Source organism: Lissotriton helveticus, chromosome 3_1 (genome assembly GCF_964261635.1).
Source record: "Lissotriton helveticus chromosome 3_1, aLisHel1.1, whole genome shotgun sequence".
NCBI lineage: Eukaryota > Metazoa > Chordata > Amphibia > Caudata > Salamandridae > Lissotriton > Lissotriton helveticus.
In genome coordinates this window covers 1196413664-1196434492 of record NC_136061.1, presented here as the reverse complement: position 1 = coordinate 1196434492, position 20829 = coordinate 1196413664, and the positions used below count along the sequence as shown (strand labels likewise).

Sequence of the window (20829 nt, the reverse complement as noted above, 5' to 3'; positions counted from 1 at the left end):
AACTGACTTTATTGGAGTGCACCTCCCTTTTCCTATGAACATTCTGAATATAGTAGTTAACAACTTAGCAATCAATAACTCTTTGGGTAACGAATCAAAGAAGTAGCCCTGCTGGCCCCTCTCAGTGGTATAAGGAAGGTACGGATGAAGATGGAAGCTTAAGTGAGGTGGAATAGGATGAAGGGGTGTCGCATAGCATTAATTTCCTATCTTGGAATATAAACGGTCTTGGAGAGATAACAAAACAAGAATGTTTAAATAAGCTAGCAAAGAATGTGGAAATTATGCGTCTGCAAGAAACTTGGCTATGCGACGAAACCCCGAAATTTGACGGCTTTCTCCAGCTCCATCGACCGGCCAAGAAAAATGGTTTTGGCGTCTGGCAGGTGGTATTATGACCCTCCTGTCTACAAAAGTAGCAAAGAATGTGACATTATTACATGTAAAATGTAAATGTCTACTCGTATGTAGGTTATCTCTGTTGATTTTAGACAAAAAATATGAATATGTAATTGTCATAAATGTGTATATGCAATGGGGGGACACCAAGGGATATGGAATTGAGTTGGAGCATTTTAATGAAGATATAGATTCTTTATGTGAAAAGTATGGTTCGGATATATTTTTTATTATGGGGGATTTTAACCATAAATTGAACCCAAATAAGGTAGATCTCTGGCACAGGGAAATTTTGGAGGCATATGAAATAAAACAAGCAACCTTTCCAGCTGGTGAACCCCTAAGACAGGATAAAGCACTGGGAAATTATCTAGGGACAAAGGGACTATTCTGCCTGAATGGCAGACTAGAATCAGATTGCCCAGCAAAGAAAAAAATTAAAATAGGCACACACAATTGCCCAATAGACTATGTGTGGGTTTAAGTTACTCTGAAAGGAAGGTAGTGATCATAACCCCCTGCAGTTGGAGATTCAAGGGAGAAACCCGTAACCCCGAGATAAAGTAATCTTACAACAAGTTGAGTATCCTAAAAGAGTGACTACTAGACTAACGGATGAATACATAGAAAAATTAGGGAAACTACAACAGAAGGTAGCTTTGGGAGATGTCGGGGGCAGAATCTGGAATGGTATGAGGAAAAAATAGATCAAGTGGTGCAATGCCTTTGAATTGAATTAAAAAAAGATAAAATAAATGAACATACAATCCCAGTAAGACAACCTAAATGGTTCTCTGTAGAATGTCTAAAGAAAAAAAGAGATAAGGAAAGTAACAAGAAGAATTAGCATAAAATATGACTTAAAAAATTGAAAAGAGAATATAAAAAGTTAATTACTAATGCAAAAAGAGCCTATAAAGATAAATACTGGGAAAACCTTCTGGAATCTATTGAAACGAAAAATATACAACAGTTCTGGAAGCTGGTACAAGCAGCAGCTGACCACCCTGTGGTGGCAATGAATTGTGTGGTAGAAGAGGCTGCATGGGAGAAGTATCCGAAGGAATTGTACAGCCCTTGTAGAGAATTAGAAGAAGAAGAGCCCCAGTTCTGGCAAGGGCTAATGCAAGAACTAAAACCAGACTTCACAGAATCAAATGTAAAAAAACTAATAGCTAAACTAAAGTTAACAAGAGCAGCAGGACCAGACAACCTCCCAGCAATTATAATAAAGACACAGTTGAATTGGTGTGCGAGTTTTTTATCTCATATGTTTCTGGCAATCCTAGACGTAGGGAAAATACCTAAGAATTGGAAGGGAACAGTAATAAGACCAGTCCATAAAAAGGGCAATATGAACGCACCACAAAACTATAGATTCATTAACTTGCTAGATATAGGGGGAAAAGTGTTTGCAAAAATAATACTGAATATACTAAAGGACTGGGTCGAGCAGTTTTCAATTGTACCAGTCGAACAGAAGGCCACTCCACGGTCGATCATTGCTTAACCTTGTGGGCAGTGGCAGGTAAGTCAATAGAACAAAATGGTAAGCTGTGCTGCTGTTTCGTTGACTTTCGAGCTGCTTTTGATTCAGTTGACCAGAACTGTCTTTGATAGACTCTAGTAAACAAAAATATCACCGAAGATTTGCTGGCCATAATAAAAGAGCTACGTAGGGGAAACTGGGCACAGGTAATTAGAGATACAGGAAGATCCTTGACGCCAGAAATAGCAATTGAGAATGGCCTTAGACAGGGCTGTGCGCTGGCCCCCTCACTCATTGCTATATTTTTAGCTGATTTACCGGCAACCCTAGAGGTCAAAAGAAGTGCAAGCCCGAGAATGGATGGCAAGAAAGTGTATTGCCTATTGTATGCAGACGATCGGGTGATATTGGATCAGACTGATATTGGCCTCCAAAGGAAGTTAAATGGTTTTAGAGAGTACTGTGATGAAAATGTTTTAACTCTAAATATGGAAAAAACAAAAATATTATACTTTGGGAAAAGAGATACTAGATTTAATTGGTGTTTAGGAGCCTTGAAATTGGGAACAGTGAATGAATACCAATATCTCGGGCTATGGTTTGACAGTACCTGGAAGTGGCACACTCATCTAGAAGCGCAGAAAGCTAAAGCCTTTACATCGATCTGGGGTTTGAAAAAATTTAACAGAGATTATGGAGACATGTCCCACAGACCGTTGTAAAAGGCCTTTAGCGCAATGATACCCCCACAAGTACAACATGGAACAGAAATCCTTTATCTAAGTGGCAAACAAGATTGAGATTTAGAGGAATAGAACTGTCTGAAAGCATTGCTGACACTACCACGCTTGTCGATAATCCAGGCAACAAGAACCGAGATAGGCACAATTGCCTGGAGCATACAGTCTCAAATGATTTAATTAGATTTTGGAAACGACCGGATACAGAGACAGGCCAGAAGGTATCACAATGATGCAGAAAGGAGATCCAATCTAGTAGCTAAAATGGACTAGGGAGGCAAGGAAGAAAATATTATTGGCTAATGAGAATATAAAGGTGAAAATCTGCCAGGATCTCTGCACGTAGAATTCACTAAGAGTGATCTTAGAAACCATGGACAAGAAGTTTCTAGAAGGGCTGATATAGAATATCTGAGTATGAAAAAATCTGTACAATTTATGAGGGAATCATGGTTAAATGAAAATTGGTTCCCCTACTTGAATATCTTACCTAACCATTGGTATAGACAGGAGATTCTAAGAATAAGAATTGGTATAAATCCCTGGCTGGTAAATGAGGAATTAGACGCAGAAATGTAACATCATGATGGATCCTGTAAATGTACACTGGGACATATTGCACATTTTGTTAGACTGTGTAACAGTACTAGACCAGCGTAAACGATACCTTCGTCCAATATTTTTAAAATATGATACAAGGCTACGGACTCAGGCGGCGGTTTAACTTACAGAAATAGCTAATCTTGACATAGCAATTGCACTGGGGAACTTTATGAAAGCAATTAAAAGCTTCCCCAGGGAGGATTATCCCCAGGAGGATGACCCTGTGCCATGAGGCACAGGGTCAGACTGATTTGCATATGGCCATGTCTGAACTGGGGTGGCAGAGTGGGCTAAAGAACGGTGATGGATTAAACCCAGATCTGCTGACTGGGTGTGAGTGTGTGATTGGTTCAGATGCTCTGTCCATCACCACCCCCTTTTGTACCACTTTGTTCGCCATAAGTTGGCAGGGTATGCTCAGACGTGAGTACCTTGCTCACTTTGCCACTGGATTCAAGCAAGCCGGGCTGAAGACGGCTGAAATGCCAGAAAACGGTCCTCGGAAGCTTGTTTCCGGTCCAGGGAAGGCATGGCTTGGCAGTTCGGGCTGGACTGCTCCCATGAGGCACCGGGTCAGATTGATTTGCATATGGCCATGTCTGAACTGGGGTGGCAGAGTGGGCTAAAGAACGGTGATGGATTAAACTCAGATCTGCTGACTGGGTGTGAGTGTTTGATTGGTTCAGATGCTCCGTCCATCACCACCCCCTTCTGTACCACTTTGTTCGCCATAAGTTGGCAGGGTATGCTCAGACGTGAGTCCCTTGCTCACTTTGCCACTGGATTCAAGGAAGCCGGGCTGAAGACGGCTGAAATGCCAGAAACCGGTCCTCGGAAGCTTGTTTCCGGTCCAGGGAAGGCATGGCTTGGCAGTTCGGGCTGGACTGCTCCCATGAGGCACAGGGTCAGACTGATTTGCATATGGCCATGTCTGAACTGGGGAGGCAGAGTGGGCTAAAGAACGGTGATGGATTAAACCCAGATCTTCTGACTGGGTGTGAGTGTTTGATTGGTTCAGATGCTCCGTCCATCACCACCCCCTTTTGTACCACTTTGTTCGCCATAAGTTGGCAGGGTATGCTCAGACCTGAGTCCCTTGCTCACTTTGCCACTGGATTCAAGCAAGCCGGGCTGAAGACGGCTGAAATGCCAGAAACTGGTCCTCGGAAGCTTGTTTCCGGTCCAGGGAAGGCATGGCTTGGCAGTTCGGGCTGGACTGCTCCCATGAGGCACAGGGTCAGACGGATTTGCATATGGCCATGTCTGAACTGGGGTGGCAGAGTGGGCTAAAGAACGGTGATGGATTAAACCCAGATCTGCTGACTGGGTGTGAGTGTTTGATTGGTTCAGATGCTCCGTCCATCACCACCCCCTTTTGTACCACTTTGAACACTGGGTAACCACCGAAATGCATCGATGTATAATTTGCGCCAAATCTGGAAGACATTGAAGAACAGAGTAGATATTAATGATTTGACGATACTCTGTTACACAAACAATGATCCAGAAAGATTGGTGATTGTAAAGACATATGTGACTGTCTACTGTACTCTCCTTGTTTATGTCTATATGTTTGTGCAATGAGTTGTATTGTGGAATAGAGCTCATCCCTGCTACCATAAAGGAGTACACAATGATGGATTCTTAAATGTTTTAATGTATTTTAACTGTTGTGGTTTTGGTATTGCATTATTGGGTTCTTACTATATAATCTAACTACTGGTTTTCAGATGAGATTTGATACATGAATAAAGGAATAATTCTTTTTTATATGAAAAAAACATATACATGTTGTGTTGAACCTTTATGTTATCGGGGGTGAATGTGAAGTAAGGAATGAGATTAAAACATAAGTGTAGGTATGTTTGCGTTTTGAGAGAGAGGCCCAACGGGAACTCCAAACTTGATTTAATTTGTTGCAAATGCAGAATTTAAAAATATCTTATGGAGTTAAAACACCTATGTAGAGAACTTTATATGCCCAGTAAATGTTAGGGAGTAATTATAATAATGGTAATACAGCTCTTGTGGTTAAAGCACTTGCTTGAGAGATCTGTGTTTTGTGTAGTCACAGTTTTGACTCAAATTAGCATAGAGGGTTAATTTGTGTCCTGCAAAGCACATTGCATTACATGCAGATAGATGACAGATTATTATTTTAAGTAGATTGGTGAGCCACTGCCTTTGACACAGAGATTATTTCATTACTTGCAGTTCATAAATTGCAATCTAAGACATATCTGCATGCAAACTGCAAGACATGGGTTTTTTCTCAATCTGTTATAAGGCTGCCAAAAAGGGTTTCTTTGTGTAGTAATAAAGGACAACACCAGCACTGTGTTACAGTTTAAATCCTGACGTTGTGGTTCTCCTGGGCATACAATCTTATCATTATTATCCCCAACAGTTAAGACGATGTGTGACTCCTACACCTTGAAACCCTCTTTGTCTTAGGTAACATCCTGCACATTGATTTACACTACACAATTGTGTAATTTATTATCAATGTATAATGTGCCCATGTGATGTACACCTGACATCCTCAAGGGATGAGCAGTGCTATAAAAATATTAAATTAAATTTAAAAAAATCATCGTTATTTAAATTGGTATTTGTGTAAATACTCATACATTACATTCTTTCAAGAGCATGCATATCTCTTACATATAGGAGTTGCACACAGTCAAAAAACCTTCCTCCGAATTTCTTAAATACGGCCTTTGTTTCCTCATTGCATTGTTATCTAGGTGGTAGGCTGCAGACAGCGCCCAGCTAGGATTCTATTGCAACAAAAGAAGGGATGATGGTCCTTTAAATTGCCTGTCGTTTAGGGTCCAAGCGGGAAGAGAAAATAAAAAAATCCCTTCACCACCAGCACACTGCCTCTCTGAGAAGACAACATACGGGTGCTGATGAATTATGTCCCAGTGTTGACAAATTACATCTGGGCCAACTCAGCATATTTCATAGAGGCCAGACGGACCCCTATTACGGCTGAATAATAGCTGGCGGATTGGGGAATCGGATGGTCTTCCCACTTCATTCCAGCACTGATAACCAACTTAACACTATCTCTCGCAGACAACTTTAGACATCTTCAAATATTACACTGGGCATACACTGATGCTTGTAAAAAGGAAAGTCAAGACTGGACTCCTACAGAAACTTTTTCTATAACAGCAGAATGACCTAAAGGCTATCAAACCTCTGTACGGTGTTATTGAGAAATCATCATAGGTACAAGCTTAAATATATCATACAATGGTAGGAAGCTCTTGCTATCAAGAACCCTGAACATAAATGGGTCATTGTCTAGAGTAGAGCTGAGAAATCCTCTATATGCACATAACACAATGAGAATTTATAAACAAAACAAATGCAATGCACTGACACGCCACCCCTGTAAGATTAATGGCAATCTTTGGCTCCCCTAACGAATTTTGGAGAGGGCGTGGTGATTGTGGGACTATGTCTCGCATGTGATGGATTTGCCACAAGATCCAGAGCTAATGGACCATGTTTTTTATTACAAACAAAATGTTAAAATAATGCACAACTCTTTATAGAGGGCTAGTTAACTTTTTTCCTCCTGTGCTCTATAATAGGAACTATATTTTTTTTAATTGTTATGGGATGAGCGTATGGTTGTTGAATGTAACAAGCATTGGCAAAGCCAATAGGTCTTGCCTAGTCCAGAGCTATTGTCTTTGCTGATGCGTTTTAGTCATGTTGTAAATCAGCGTGGCTGCTGTTCAGCATGGATAGAGATAGTGGTATGGAGGAGAGTGGCATAGCATGGAGTGGTGTGGAGAGGATTGGTGTGGTGTGGCTAAGAGTGGAGTAGAGTGACGAAGAGTGTCATAGAGTGGCGAAGAGCGGCGCAGAGTGGAGTGTAACGTTGTAGAGTACAGTGTCTTGTAACAGAGTGGAAGGGCATAGAGTGGAATAAAGTGTCAGAGTAGAGTGTCGTGAAGTGAAATAGAGTGGAGTGGCATAGAGTGCAGTTGCGTGAAGTGGTATAGAGTGTAGTGTAATTGAGTGGAGTTGCATAGAGGGTAGAGTAGTAGAATTGATTAGAGTGTCATAGAGAAGAGTGGCGTAGGGTGGGGTAGAGTGGAGTGGATTTAGGTAGAGTAGAGTGGATTGAAGTGGAGTTTCAAAGAGTGGAGGGATCTTTAGTGGAGGGGTGTAATAGGAGTAAAGTTTCTTAGAGTGGTGTGGAGTGGCATTTTCAGGGAATCATCGTATTCGCTGAGCAGCGCTGACGGAGAGACTGTAATTGCGCCCTTGCGGTTACTTGCACGTCGGCACGGTTGTCATTACTGTTTCCCTTATCTATTGGGCAGTTGCAAGTAGGCATGCCTTAATCTTAGCAGTCAATTAGGATGCACAGAGGGAAATCAGCCAATGCCTATGCTATCTGGATTATTTTTTCGAGCACGTCTAGACTGTTGACTACCATAGCTACTGTGTCCTACCGTATCTAAAATGGATAAATCAGTGGAACTTCAAGAGTGCATAAACAAGTCTGCCATTACGGCGACATAGGTGCAGCTTCCATTTGGATACCTTTGGAACTAGATTTCTTGGACTGTGAACACGGGCTGGATGCTGTGCTATTATGTTGGAATGTTGTTTTAGCCTGTTATTTATGGAGTTGTTGTTTTAGTTTATTGATTGTGCAGTTGTTATTTTGACCTGTTGTTCTACTTTGTTATTTTTTCCTTGTTTGCAGGTCGACATGGCAGCAACAACTATGTCTCAGCCTCCGCAATTCTTATAAGACTGTGTGGATCCTCTTTTGCTCTGGGCCAAATGGAGGAAACATTTTGACTTTGACTTAATTGCAATAGGGAGGTGAGAAATTCACAGGAGCCAGGAAGCAGGGAATTTTGGTACACAACCTTGGCATCGAGGCTCGTAATATATACGAGAGCCTTGGTGAGATCACGCTTTGGCATGCGTAGGACTAAGTTAGAGATGTTTTTGAGAAGTTGCTTCTGATGTTGGTGCTACGAACGCTGAATAAATCATACATTCACCCCCAGTCAAGAGATCTGGGTTAAATCCATTGTTCGTTTACTCACCATGCCACCCCAGTTTAGACCCAGCCATATGCAAATCAGTCTTGACCCTGTGCCTCATGGGAACAGTCCAGACCAAACTGCCAAGCCAGGTCCTCCCCGGACCGGAAACAAGCATCATGGGACCGGTTTCTGGGTATTACCCTTCATCAGCCAGGCAAGCTTGAATCCAGTGGCAACATTTTGGCGGACTCATTAATGACGCCATGGAGCGGCATATGTGTTTTTCTAAAGTGCAAGCAAAATCTGAAAAGGTGGGCAACTATGTGAAGAGTTTGGTATGCGATTTTGGTGACCTATTGGATTCACATATAAGAGACCAACTGGTGCACTGTATCAATAATCCCAGGGTACAGGAAAACCTCTTGGCTAAAAATCTTACATTATAGAAGGTATAGACATTGTGGAGGGGATGGAGCATACCTCTGGTTGGGTTAAGGAGATGCGGAGCACACTTTCCACAACTGTGGAGAGAGTTACAAGCAGCAATGTGGGAAAAGTAATAAATGAGGACAGTAAGAAAAAAACAATTTGGAATCTGTTTTGGACAAGGGGTTGGTGCTGGAAAAAGAAACAACAATTAGATGATTTAAGTGTGGTAGCTCTAACCATCTTTCCAATAGCCCCAATTGCTTTGTGCACAATAAAACCTGTTGGAATTGCAAACAGCAAAGTACAGGAGGTGTTTGAATTACATGAGGTGATCAAAAAGCAATTTTGCAAGTGTCTATTCCCGCACTAACTGTCAACACTGTGGATAGGGATATTGAAAAGGGAATGTCGGAAGGGCCTGTTTCTGAACAGTGTTCATATTGGGGATGTAGAGTTGATGGGGGGCAAGTTAGAATGCCAGAGTGTGTAATGACTAGTGATGGGAAGGAATTGGTTGCACTCACTGTTGTAGGGTCTCCACCAAATTGGGAAAGAGTTTATGGAAAAGAAGATATAAAATTGTCAACACCAGATATCAACATGGAGGGTTGGGGGGGCAAGTATTGACTTAATCGGATATGCTGCATTGAATATCAACTTTAAGGGGAGAAAGACATTTGGCAAAGTTTATGTGGCCAAGCATGGAGACACTCTTTTGGGGTGGCGACACCAAAGGGATCTAGGCATTATTCTCAATCCTAACTAGAAAGAACAGGTCTTTTGGGTCGCTATTGGGTGTGAATATTCAAATGTGATTCGAGGCTTTCAAGATGTTTTCAAGGATAAATGGACTTCTGAAGGACTTTCAGCATAAGATCATATTAAAAAAACATGCCAAACCTGTTGTCGACAAAACTAGGAGGGTGCCTAACCCAATGCTGGCACCTCTACAGGAGGAGATCGATAAACTATTGTGCCTGGGGGTGATAGAGGAGATTGAGCCTTCAGAGTGGTTGGCTCCAATTGTTCTGACCCCCAAGCAAAACGGAAACAATATCAGAATGTGTGTGGATCTGAGGGACCTCAATCAAAACATTTGGGTGGATCGCCAGCCCCTGCCAAATATAGCAAAAGCTTTGGCCCTACTCAAGGATGCATGTGTGTTTAGTGTGATGGACTTGTCTGTCGCATCCCACCAAGTGCAGCTGCATGAGGAGTCCAGAGCGTTGATATCTTTTGTGATCCCAATAGGGGCATTTAGATTTAAGAGGCTGCCTTTTGGGCTAGCCTCAGCCCTGGCATGTTTTCAGCATCTAATGAAGATGGTACTTAAGGGGATTGACTTTGTGATGTTTTTCCAAGATGATATCTTGGTATATGGGAAAGACACACAGAGTCATGATCAGGTTTAGAGGCAGGTGTTAACAAGACTTCGCAACAGCGATCTCACTCTCAAGAGGGATAAATGTAAATTTGAGGTTGGTTCTATTTCTTACCTGTGACACATTTTGAGAAGGCCAAAAATCCCAACTTGGAGTTAGTCAAATTGATTCTGGAAGTGCCCCCACTTGTTAACCAGGTCAAATCATTCAAGGAATATTACGGAAAGTTCATCCCAAACTTTGCTAGAATAATACAACCTATTAGGTTGCTTCTCTAGGAGGGAGCTAGTTTTGCTTGGATAGAAGATTGTGTGACAGTGTTTGTTGTAGTCAAGAGAGCATAGCCAAGATACGTTGGGACATTTTGACAATTCCAAGAAAACTTATCTTACAATCGATGCGAGCATCAGAGGTTTGGGTGCTGTGTTGTCACACATGATGGACAAGGAAGAAAGGGTAGTTGCCTTTGCCTCTCACTCACTAAGGGTTGCAGAGGAAAGGTATTCAGTCATAGAGCAGGAGTCTTTGGCCTGTGTGTGGGCGGTGCACCATTTCAAAATGTTCCTATGGGGTTTGCCTTTGTTTCAAGACTGACCATATTTGGATGCGGAAATATTGACAACACCTCACCACACATCAAGAGGTGGGCGGAAGGTCTAATTGAGTACAACAACTGGGTGGAATATTTGTCAGGTGCTAGGAATATGCTGGCTGATTGTTTGTCCAGGTTGTCAATAGAAAGAACAGTTGGGGAAGCGGACGTATATCAGCAAATAATGTTATTCAAGGAGCCAGCCATAAATAAGTCTGAGTGGTAGGTGGAGGCAGAAAACAATCAAGTGAGAAAACAGGTCATGAATTTCATGGTTGAGGGATGGCCTGATCTAAGGAGCAACCATTAGAAAATCAAAACCTTTTGGGAGATTAGAGATGAATTGTGTATTATCGATGGAGAATTATATTGTAGAGAACAGTCTCCGCTGTTGTTTGAATTGAGGTTGATGATCTGTCTCTGATTTGCTGATTCCCCAGCTATGCTGGCAGCTATTGTCAGAGCTGTGGCAGCTGCTGTTGTCCCTGGCATGGTGGCCTCAGTGGTTACTACTGCGATCCTTGCTGTGGTAGATTTTCTCATTTACGTGGCTCTTGTTGCGCTTGCAATAATTGCTGCAGCTGTTGTTGCTACTATGCTAATAGCTGTATCTGCGGCTAATGTGGATAGTGTTCTGCCTTCTCTTGTTCTAATGTGGTCCCTGACTTTGTCAGCTTTGGTCACTCCTATGGTTCCTGCTGCAAATTAAGTCCTGGTCAGAGCTGTTGCAGCAGTGATGGTGGCTATTGTGGACAGCTGTGTGGCTGCAGGATAGCAGCTGTTGTAACTGCTTTGATTCATACTGTTGTGGCAACTGTTGTTGTCTCTGGTGTGGTTATAACAGACTTACTGCAGTTTTACCCTCTGTTGTGCCAGATGATGCTGTTGTTAAAGTCCCTGACTTGGTGTTAGTTATAACTGAAACAGTCAACACGGAAAGTCCCTCATAAAATTCCGGTTTTTGCTATTCAGGTAGTTTTGGAATGCTACTAAACTTGTCTGTAGCCAGACCTAAAAACCTATCTGGGTAATCTATTCAATTTATTCTTATTAGATAGGCACAGATTTTACCATCCCCCCTTCACACCTACATCTTACCTTTTTGACTCGACGGCTGTAATTTATGTTCGCCAAAGTGCGTTGATTATTCTTGTTTTTTGAAGCAGTTCTTCAAGCATACAATTAAATAATTACGCTGCAAAAGAAGAAACATTGCTGAGTCGTCCTTGGTGTGAATTCTGATCTTCAAAACAAATGATGATCAAAGGAAGACACTAGTGGTTGAAGGGATGATGTATCTATCAGATGAGCACTTGCAACAGACATCTGTTTAACCATTCAGTGACAGGATTTATTCCCAGCAGGACTGACTTAGTCTTAAACTTCAACCTTTTAAGGTATTTAAATACAGTAACTCGAAGTACAGTTAATAAAAAAACACCCTTTAAACTGAACACAGATACATTTTTGGTGTGCGCTGTATAGCTCACAATAGTTAGAATAATTGTTTTAGTTGCTGCCTTTATGGGTAATTGAATCAATAGTAACAATGATATTACAACAATTGTGAGTGAAAAGATAGTAAGTGCTGACAGCTCAAAATGTGAGAAATAACCTACTGACTCATTAAATCTGTAATCAAAAAAAGCTCCTATGTCATTTGCTGATAGTTGGTATGACATGTTGTGGTGAGGGCAATAGGGAAGACTGATCAGTTGGAAGATCCCCTGAGCCGTTGCCAACATCATGGAAAAATGGTTATATTATTTTCTTCAAATTGTACAAACCAATACTTGTATTAGGAATTACCATCAGACTGCAGACCAAGAAGCATAGAAAAAGAAAATATAGGAGGCAGCAGGCATTTTCCATCTATGTATCCAGGATCTTGAACAACATTTGAGTATCCATCACGGCCATGCCAACCCGGCTCCAATTTTGAACGAGTTGAAGTTTCACCTCTTTAAAGAACACTACATCACAGTGCATGAATCGTCCACAACCCATCTTCCTCTACTATCACTCGTTGACTCTATGCATGTCTTTGGTCTTGTACTATGGACCCGCACCTTTAGGCTACCTTCACACTATAGAAATAGCACATACATACATACAATGGGTCATGATCAATAATAGTGCCATGACTAAGCAATACACAATACTCTACCTCGCCTTATGTAAGATTCGTCACAGGATAGGCTGCTGCCAGTTAGTGGCTGAACATTCTGCTTGTATCGGATATATTTTATTTACAACCACACGTTTATTCTCTCTTCTTGTTATTCCAACGTTAAAAAATCTATTTTTGTATTGTTAGTTTTCAATGATACACGTTGTTGTGCGAATGTCCTTTATGAAATGTACAAATAAATAATAATGGCTGCAAAATATGCTATTACAAACACTGGGAAATTGCTATGGATAACTTTCTGTGGCAGTTTGCATTTGAGAGTCTTCTCCGACCTGTCAAGAATTGTAGCAATAATTAGTGCTGTAGATACAGTGGCATCAAATTTTAGTGTTATGGGGCACCCCAATTATGGCTGTCTTTTACAACCTAAGTCTTTGCAAGGGGCCGATTTCAGTTCCCTTTTTAATGGCACGCTTGCTTGCATTCTTGGGTATCTACGTCGAAGTTTGATTTGCTTCTTACTGACTTTGGTTGAGCAATAGGGTAAGGTTGTTTCAGTAAGCACAGGTCAACACAATAAGTTCCCAAAAAGGTTAATTCGCACTAAATGACAAGATGCCTATGATGGATAACTTCGGTGGTGACTGAAGATGAGTTTGGAGCCCTGAGAAGGGCAGGTGGAGTATGACAGATGAAAGAAACCTCCTTATTTATTACACTCGCTAACTGCCATTGTGAGAAGTCTATATGTGAGGTTTTCTTTAGACTGTTTACCGACTATGGTGTTTAACTCCGAGTTAAATAAAGATTTGTCTTCTGCCATTTTCCCAGTTTGTGCTCAAACGAACCTCTGAAACAATTTTTTTTTTTTTAGCTCGGAGTACCAAAATCCGCGTGGAAAGTGGATACTGCAGATTTGTCGAAATATGGGTACCCCTGACTCTATGGAAGCCTAGAGAATTTTAAAAACAAGCACATCTGGTCCTATTGTTTTTGCAGTTAGCCGCTTTTTGGTCAGGACTTGGAACAAGCGAGCTAAATATTTGGTCTTGTAGTGATGGGTGAATTCATTTTAAATCTGTACGATAGTGAGTTTAAATTCGAGTAGGAAGTGTTTTCAATTTTGTTCTTGGATTTTAGCAAACTATATTTCTTAATGAATTGCTTTTTATGGGTCAGTGATGGTCTCAATAAATCTTAGCAAAGCAGCTTTTAATTTGCCAGAACCTTTAGCCTTGGTTTTTTGATAATTTTAAGTATGTAATGGATTATTATACATAATATATTTGAACATTGGACCACAATGATTTTATCTGATTGTATTTTGATCTCAAACTTATTTACGATACACCTTGTTGTTCTTAATGTTTTATTTATGTACTTTGATGGTTCTGGTTGAATAAAATTTCTAAACATACATTCAATCATTCATTCGCACGACCACAAGCAATTCATACAAAAGGGTGCCCTGCCATATACAGTCTACCTGAGTATCCGGGTATTTCAAATAGCCTAACCTGGAACCAACACCCTTTTGTACATTACCTGGCAACATCGATCTACAATGAATTAGAAGGAAACTGTTTGATATATAGGAATGTACTGTTTGCATTAGCACTTTATTATCATTGGAAATCACCAGTAGACTTTGGCTCTCCTTTTTTCCTTTTTTCTTTGAGTGTATGAATTGCTTGTGGCCGTTTGTGATATGCCTGTCCTTTTGAATGAATGATTGAATGTATGTTTAGAAATTTTATTCTTCATTTGTATATTGGAAAAAGCTTTATTGTACTATGTATTGAATCTGAAAAATATAAGAAAATGTTTGTAATAAAAAGCTATTAAATAGCAAATACCCTTTCCCGAATTTTGTTTCGAGTTTAGGATGTACACTGTGAGACCATAAATAATTTGTTATCAGTATTGGCACCACTGTTTTGTTTGTTCACACTGTGAATACAGCATCGTTAGGACTACACCTTGGTATATGATGTGTGATAAGGCTGGGGTAGAAAATCATAATTAATTTGTACATCACAAATGTATATGCTGTGGGGATCAGCTGTCTGTTGTAATGTGCCGATGTACAAATAATGTAACACCACTAAGAGCATACACTTAATGTCTGCAATATATGTAACTGTTGACAAAGTTATTCCTTTCTGTAGATCTTAGCGCAAAATGATTTAGGGGCACATGTACACACTCGGTGTATCAGCACATTGATTGAACACAGATGCAGGCAACTGATGTTTAATTTGGATCATCATTCTTTAGGTTTTTCCTTATACCCTTGCCCTGATGAGGCCTGGATGAAAGGGCCGAAACACGTCGACTGCTGGAACATAGAGGAATCCATTGAGAAATAACGATTTGTGTTGAAATTGGACATACACAATGTAAAATGGTTTTAGAGGTGTAGCTTTTACCTCATGTATGTATAGGATTAGCTCATAGTGGATTCCTGTTAGAGAGCAAACACAAAACTTAAATTGGGGGGTAGGAAGCAATATAGGATTATGTATAGTAGAATGACTAAGTGATTATATGTGATTGTGTAATTTTTATATATTGTTTTGGATTTGCATCAACTTGAGAACAATTAAAAAATGTACTAATTGTTCCAATCTGGGCCGCTGAGGTATACTCCCCAAGTGCATGCTGTGAAGCTGGCCTGGGGCGGGAAGATGTTCCTGCTGCTGACCCCAGGAATGTCTTGTGCTGTAAACCGCGGAGTCAAAGCTAACACTCCCTGAAAGTAAGTGGGGCACAGGAGGGACCCTGAGATGGAACAAGGGAACCAGGCAGGGACCTGCGTCAGCAGTGCAGTCGCCATGAACCCTGGGAGCTGGGGAGGCACCAGTGACAGCAGAGTGTGCATTGCAGAGTGCCCCCGGGGGCCATGCCAGTGGAGGCGCCCGGTACAAGAGACTGGCCGCTGCCACATTGAGTGCCTTGGAATCCGGGTTTGGGCCCGTAGGATAGACTGCGAGTTGTCTGCGGCACGCCGGTCGAAGAAGGCCAGCATCAATGTGCTCCAAAGCTCAGACATACTGGGAGCCTATATAACTCTATCGGATCCAGATGTAGCCCTGATGTCAAAGTCCTCCTCAGAGCCAGGAGAATGTGGGACCACGGGTGATGATCCCCGGGCGCGGCAAATATGTGACGCTGAAGCTCACTGAGTGTTTCCCTTGCGCTCAGGAGATAGGAGGGGACATACACAGGATGGATGGGGAACTAATATAGCTCCGAACGAAATAGGCCGCAACACACCGACTCACCTGAACGGAGCTGGTAAAGCTGATGCGTTCCCTGGAAACACTGTGCAATTGCTGCAGGGTACGGTACAAGGTAGCAGTGTTGAAGCAAGGGAAGATACAACCCCAAACTGGTTGGGCCTTCATTGCGCAGCCCGGGATAGTAGAGGGACACAAACTACAAACCTTAGAGGAACAGGGCTGAAGGATCGGAGATGCCCGTGGAGGGTCCCGTGTCCTCAAAAATGGATTGAGTGCAATAAACTCACCAAGGAGGTCTGGAGTCCTGATACTGCTGGCACAACACCTCTGGGACTGAAATATATACTCCTGCACCTAGCTGCCTACAAAGTGGTGAACAATACAGCCATAGTAAGGGGATCATAGAAGTGGCGCTGAGCTGTGCAATAGGTAGTAACAAGGACTGAGACTGGAACCCCCACTTTTTACTTTCGAGCATTTGGTAGTGGTTGGCACTGAGAAGGGACAGAAGAAAAAAATATCTACGCTCCCCTGTTACCATACACAAATATGAAATCCTGTGTCATGGTCAATGAGAAAGGAAACCGAACAGCTCAAACCAATAAAATCTGATCAAGGAGCGCAGGCAGTGCCCTTGACAGAACAACCAGGAGGTGCACAGATCACTGTGGATCAAACCTCTTCTTTGTGTATGTACTGGTGGCAATTCACACCATTGAAAATGAGATGGAACACAAAATAGACACTGTCGCAATTGAGGTCAACCTGCTCCGCTGTGACCTATGCAAAGTCTCAGACAGAGTGACCACTAACAAACAAACAGTACATATGTTGCAGACAGAGGTTCATACTTTGTGGGACTCTGTAATTGATCTCCAAAAATGGGTGGACCGTCTAGTTGAACGTGAGGAAGATTCAGAAGGGAGGTCACACAGAAACAACTTACGGTTTGTAAGATTCCCTGAAAAAGCAGAGGGGCCTTCTGCCAAACTATTCTTGGAAGCTTGGATAACTTTCACAGTGGCCCCAAAAAGCTCTCTTAAGTTCTTCACTGTTGAAAGGGCACATAGGGCACTTGTTCCCCCACCAATACTGGGCGCACCATCAAGAGACATTATAGCCAGGTTTTCTAACTTCCGAGTCCAGGACGCCATTTTGCAAACTACTAGCACTTGCAGCCCACTGATGTTTGAAGGTCACCAGATCTCGAATTATCCAGACTACAAATAGCGGGTGAAAGATCAAAGTAAATCCTACTTGGAGGTGAAACGACGCCTCAGGGATCTAAATCTCAAATACAGCCTCCTCTTCCCAGTCAAGCTGAGGGTTAAAAGCAACGTGAAAGCATTGTTCTTCTTCTCAGCGGCGGAGGCCAGTGACTGGTTGGACTCCCAGGGACACCTGGAGGTGTGCTTGGTTCCATCGATGGATTCATCCTGGCTACTGGATTAAGCCGCCCGCCACGGGACAGAGGGAAACAGAGCACACAGCAGCAAAGTGCTAAAATGCGTAGTACCGGAAGAATCCAAGTTTGCCCAGATGGCACCTTCCAGACATCAGACACCATCACTGAATCATCCCTAGCACAACCGATGAACAATTACCTAAATGAAGATGATGCTCACTAGGGAGCATGCCCTCTCCGGTGATAACTGGAGATACATGTTTTGACTAGATAATTATAATGCTGTTTTCCAGTGGGAAATGACTGAGAACCTATGTTATTACATGAAGGAAGTTACTTTCAATGTTGTATGGAACTAGGTGCCTTTAGATCCAGGGTGCAAGTAGTCGACGGGGGCCTACCCCGCTAGAGGTGGGCACCTGGCTGGGGAGCTGGAGGCATGACCTTGCACCCCACTAGTGAGTCTACCACTAGCGTAGCAGAGAAGTTGCTAGGCAGTTTTTACTTGACCAACAAGGGAAAGTACAGATGTTTGGAAATTTGGAATGAATATTGGACATTTTTGCTGCATTGTTCTTACATGTCCAAATGGAGGGGGGTGATTATCTCTGTTGGGGTTGAGTTACCACTTTCCTGCCAAGTGATTGATTGATTGATTGATTTGATGTGTATAAACAAGTAGAGAGAGCGAGGATTCTGAAGGGGTACGTCGCCATTCCCTGGGATATAATACAAAAGAATAAAATGGAAGGACCCAAAAATCTAAATGACTCACTGTTGCTTCAATGTAGGAGCCAGAAACCCATTAGGTTTTTTAAAAGACCCCCTCACCCACCAACCTAGTTAATGGCATGCTTCATCATCGGGGTCCCAACTGGGTAGCCGAATGCCACCCAGTTGTGCTGCGATGCCTGATTACAGCGGAGCTGGTTTTTGTTGTTAGTGTGATGGGACAGTGTTACTAAAGTGGTGCAAGGTTAAAATTGTCTCTGGGAATCCTTACTGAATACACTTTATTCCCAGAGGCCCAGGACAATGTCAAAAAAGAGAAAGGGGACAACTTTAAGATAAGATGGTCTTAGTTGTCATTAGGGTCTTCATCTTTCAGCCTCGCAACAAATATAGAGGCTTTCATCGGGACCAGGTGAAAAAAGTGAGTGTGTGGCAAAAGAACGCCATGTGTATAATTATTCAACACACACGCTAAGGTGTGTTGTGCATGCAGTGGTGCGTACTTACGGTCCCACTGGATACAAAAACCTGTAAGAAAGCAAGAAGGGGAGAAGCAAGTAATATAAAATGCAGTCTTTATATACAGTATATATTGTGCCACCTTCTATATCTTAAACAGTGTCATTGTTCAACTGGCACATGCGTGAGTCAAAAGCAACTGCCAACCAGATGGCCCGCAGTGAATGCAAGCTGTTCAAGTATACTGTGCTCCTCTGGATTACACTGCTATACTATAAGATTACCTGCAGTGGTGCTTTAGTGGCATGCCGTTGTGGTGCTGTATGCTTGAAAAAGATAAGAAAGCTATTGAGCCTCGAGCGCAGGCTCATAACTGCTCATGTACCTCTGAACAGCGCCTAAGCTGGACAGAGATTAAAGGAGAAAGATTGGATCTTACTTCATCAAGATGTGGCGTCTGCAAGCCACCTACTCCGGTCTCCTCGCGTGTCCTGGAAGATAGAAGACCCGCTGACGGGCATCTATTTTATGGTCAAGGACGCGGGAGCCTGGTGTGGTGACATCACTGCATCCACGCAATGCTCGAGACGCGGTGGGCATTCGATAACTGGAGCGCTAACCTCCTGGAGGACTTGGAAGAGAGGGAGATGAAAGTGTCGCTTGTGCGCATGTGCACATAGCGAGACACCCGTGTGCTCAATGTGTGTGTGAATGATGCTATAAAGCAGTGTCGGGCATGAGATCCGCACTGATAACCGCGTACTATCGATTATGGTCATGCCGTGGTATTCTGTCTATCATGGAGACAGACAATGCAGCAAGGGGAAGGGGGCACCTGGACCTAAGTTACTGGGGTCAAGACAGTATGTTTGGGTGGCCGTGCCGCGAAGCGCGTTGGACGCAGCTTAGCGAAGTTCCGCCAATTCCCTTCCTTCCCCATATATCCGCTACATTTATCCGGGTCCCAATCTCACGGCCCTCAATGAGAACATCACCCGACACATAGTCTGGTCGACAGCGCAACTTGAGGAGGCTCCAAAGGATGAGATCGGACAGTGGTGGAGTTGTGGCCTGGGGAGAAGGCGTGACCGGGGCCTCCAGTGGTGATCGGAGCCGGGAGCAAAGCTCCTTCTAGATCTACTAGCCAGCGGTGAGTCCGGTGTCGGCGGACATCAGGGGGGTATCTCCTGCAGCGTAATACACACATGAGCACCAGGAGTCCCGGACCGAAATGCGGGGCACCTGGGACCTAGTTTGAGGCCTTAAGTTGGGGCTTAAATCTCCGAAGCGGTCGTATCAAGACCGAGAAGCTCCTGGGGTCCTGAGGTGGATTCTGGCCAGGGATCACAATCAACCATTTAAATACTGCTCGGGGCTTCCCCGCTGCCCCGCCCTTCTGCTCCCCTCCATCACAGACGCAGAGAAGAACAGCAGCGCCTACATGCGAGAGTGAGCTGAGCATCGTGGAGGCAGTGTGGTGAATTACGGAGGCCCGTTCTCGGAAGGGGTGCCTGTCTTGGGGATGACCAGTGCTGGGGTGCTTGAGGCTTGTTGTGAGTAACATTGCTGGATCCTCGGTGGTGCACCCCCGCCTGCCTCTCATACAACAGTCACAGACGAACTGGGAATCATGACATAAGGCCTTTTCTAAGGACCGTGAAATCTGCTACACTAGCGGGCACAGGCCGGCCGCTACCGACGCATCACCGATACGCTTACGGCATTAACTCCGGCTCTGGCATAGCAATGCATACGCAGTAAGTGGCTTTATTGTTCGCATCAATGGCTACCCGGGTGTGGTTTGCCTTGTGGAGGTCGTGATTCGGGTGGTGCTTGATCTAGGGGCCCACCTGGTGGTGCTGACAACACTCCATGATTGCCTGAAAGACGCAGCTGCCCCCTGGAGAGTGGTAGTTAGCATCGCTCTGGTGCGCGCGGGGGGTGTCTCCCCTCCTCCTGGCCCCCTCCCCCTTCCCGCCCGAGCTGGGGTGGACACTTGCTTTGTTGGCTGCCAGGAAATAGAGCGGGCGAGATGTTGCCGTGGCCAGGATCTCCTTACCCGATTGCTGCTTCTGAGGCCGGAAACCTAGTCATCGCCGAGGTGGTCGGGTGGAGAGACTGTGGGGTCTAGTGCCTTGAGGGGTGGCTTCTTACAGCTGTCGAACCAGGAACCACCTAGAGATACCATGTCTTCGTCCA

The 20829-nt window shown here is 43.3% G+C and overlaps 1 protein-coding gene across 2 annotated transcripts in view; it reads right to left on the bottom strand.

Annotated features, from left to right (window-relative positions):
• LOC144823366 (uncharacterized) overlaps window positions 1-20829 on the bottom strand; it is a 282597-nt gene that overhangs the window by 199858 nt on the left and 61910 nt on the right. The window contains exon 2 of one of the 2 annotated variants that reach the window (XM_078681836.1): window positions 11760-11856. The gene's annotated coding sequence lies outside the window, so the exon portion shown is untranslated. Of the gene's footprint in view, window positions 1-11759; window positions 11860-20829 lie in introns of those variants that run through there. The other variant, XM_078681833.1, reaches the window with a different exon arrangement.